Raw genomic sequence first — 3,274 nt, 5'->3', positions numbered from 1 at the left:
TTTAAATAGAATTCTGGAAATCATTATCATTTTTCCCCCTAAAAAATTCCCAAAAATCACAAATAAAGGGGAAAAAAAACTCTTTTTGGGATATACTCTAAAAAGGCTATTTTTCGCTAGTTTTGCCCCTTTTTCGACTTTTGGGATTTTTTTTTCTTTACCTTTTTATTATTTAGGCCAATTCCTGTTATTATCTCATTATGTCATGATTTCATCATTTTATCATGATTCATCATTTTATCATATTTCCTCATTTTTATCTTTTATCATCATCATCATCATCATTTTTATCATCTTTATCATCATTATTGCAATATTACCCAAAATATTCAATTTTTATCATTATTATTGCAATTATTGCAGTTATAATATACATTTTTAAAACTATAAAAATAACAACTACAAAAATAATGTAATAAAATACAATAAAAACAATAACGTTTTTAAATAACATTTATATCATTATTTTAATTAAATCGTTATTACTGTAATTATTACTGTTCTAAAAAATTATTTTTGCAATTTACTACTATAAAAAAAAAATAATATAATAAACAATAATGATTTTAATACAATATTAACGATTATTTTATTATTATTATACTTATTATTATTATTATTGTTTTATTACTTATAAAAATTTTTTTGGGTCCTGACTTCTGGTGTACTCTGGTCCCGTTCTCGTGTTTTCGTGTGCTCCCCCGCTTTGTGGATTTACTTCGCTTCGCGCCAGGTTTGCCGATTTTGTCCCCGCAAACTAAGTATTATAGTGGTTGTTGTAGGAAAACCCCGGGCTCTTTGGATTTTGGCGTGTACACGCTACATCATCTCTGTGGGTGCACTCTTTCTCTGTCCCAAAACACACTTTGTAACTCAAGTTCAGAGTATAAAAGGAAACCCCTTCACACGAGGGAAACCCGCTTAAGATCCTACCTCCCGTGTGCATTTCTTGATTTTAAACTTATCAAAACTTGTTTTTTTTTCCTCACTCGAGATCCGTACCTCCAGTGTGCTATTTTACAATTTAAATAGTAAAAACGTTTTTTTTTCCCCCAGCTCGAGGATCCGTACCTCCTGGTGGAAGGGTTTTTTTTCATTTAAATTCGCTCATAATAATTTCAGGGCCTTTTTTCTTTTTACTTTGTCTTTATTTTTTGCTTGATACCTGCCCGCTTTGAGGGTGTCAGGCGGTCCGTGATCTTTGGTCCCTTTTGGTGTTTTCTTTTATTTGGGCCCTTTGACACTAAAAATTTTTTCTTACATGATATTTCTTTTTATTTTTTATGGTTTACAAATGTTTTTATGCAAGTTTTTCAGCACTGTTTGTTTTGCTTTTTTTTTTTTTGTTTTTTTTTTCAAAGTTAATCCCATTTTGGGGTTGAGATTAACTTGTTCAATTTGAGATTGGTATGGTTCGTGCTAACACTCTGTTTAAAAATACTTATGGGGTGAAAATCATTGATCTTTTTGAGTATATCTGGGGTGGCTTTCCGTCACACCCCCCCGTGAGCAAATTGGGGATGTCGCATCTGGGGAAATTTCCCATGCTGATTTCCCGTAGACCCCCTAATGGTGCGATTTGCTCATAAATAAATATGCCATCGTAGAGCTTTCACTCGGCCCAGTCAAAAGAAAATGATATTTACATCTTAAGTTCTGGTTCTGACCAGGCTGAAGCTTGAAAAGTTCTTGGTTCGGTCTCCTTAACACACATGCTGGTTACCATCTCGTAACCCCTGAAAGGGTGTAAGAAGGGTAGATGAATCGGAGTATATTAAAACTATACTCTAGAACAACCTAACTTTTTCTTACCTGGGGTTTCCCCCTTCCAGCAGGGGGAAACTCAAAATGAAGGGAAAAGGAAAAATTTTTTTGATCTTGCGTTTTTTTTTCCAAACACCCCGCAGACGCTCACCTACCATCTCCCTTCTCAAATTTACCCTTCCATCCAAACATTTAGCCATCATCCTGTACTTTCCTTCCCCCTTCTTTCATAAACATTCACCCCCCATACACACACACACGGTTCCCAAACCTACAACTCGGGTGGTGGGGGTGCCGTAGCCCCGGACCTTACACTTTCACTGCAGACGAATCTTTTCCCAAATAAAAACTATATTCTCGGTTTACCCGAACTCAACCCAAAATATTGAAGTCTACTGGTTCCCCCAAAAACCGTCTTTTTGGTAGGCCGCGGGGGGATAGAACGTATTTTTTTTTTTAATGCCTGGGCAAACCTTTGTGCAATCCTCGCAAGCCAAGTAACAGGTTTCAGAGCAATGCTGGGGCTGAAATGCCTCGTACACGCAATACGCCCTGGGAACCCGCTAAAGAGTCCCCGGGGGCCCCAGGCCCTGATTTCCCCGTGCAGAAAACGCTCATCTTTGACTTTGGGGCAAAGGTTAAAGGGCCCCTTGCCATCTGTCGCTCCGATGTATGAAGAGCTGGGGGATAAATTTTAGGGGCTCAAAGCCCGTTTTAAAACCCGGAGGGAAGTACGCCAATATCATGCGTTTACTGGGCCCAGGGCATCTGAACCTCCTCAAAAGCTCGATCACCCTGCGGCCTCTGCATCGCAGGGGAAGCGGGGGGGCAAAAAACGGCCACGCTGACCACTCTTCTCAGCGAACACCCCCAACCCAAATCCACGGACCCGGCATAACCCTACGCGACCCTCCGCCCCTTCGGAGGAATCAGATTGGAAACCTGGTTTTCGACACGTTGAGCAGGGCCCCTCCTTACGGGGCGGGTAAGGCTCTGATCCGTGCCGCCCGTGCTCTGCAGGGGAAAGGGGGACATACTCATTATTCCCCCGTCTTGACGGGATCGGGGCCTGGGGCGATTTTAAGGGGAAACCCCTTTACAACTCTCCGGGGAAAGTGTCGTCAAAAAGTACCTACGGCATTTGGGGTCGTATTACCAAACACTTCCCCCAGGGATTCTTCTCACGGTCAGATCATGGGTACCAAAGGGATGGGGTTATCCTGGTGAAATTGGGCCACTGAACCTCTGATGTGGAGAACTTTTTTCCGGGCTCCCACCCCGGGTGCGGGGAAAACTCCCGCTGGTAAAAGGGTCGCCCTTTACCGGGGGGTCGAAGCGCCAAAAAATCTGGTACCCTCGGCACTATGCCGGCGGGTTTAAAAAAAACCCTTGGTCAGTTTCTCGGCGAGGGAGAGCCTAAACCTCGCTCCTCTACTCCTCCAAGGGGCGATCCCCGGCAGCTTCCCTCGGTTGATCCTCTGGGTGATTTCCAGTACGCACCGGAACCCCG

This window comes from Penaeus monodon, unplaced genomic scaffold (assembly GCF_015228065.2).
Source record: "Penaeus monodon isolate SGIC_2016 unplaced genomic scaffold, NSTDA_Pmon_1 PmonScaffold_78, whole genome shotgun sequence".
NCBI classification, from domain to species: domain Eukaryota; kingdom Metazoa; phylum Arthropoda; class Malacostraca; order Decapoda; family Penaeidae; genus Penaeus; species Penaeus monodon.
This window is presented reverse-complemented; position numbering follows the sequence as displayed.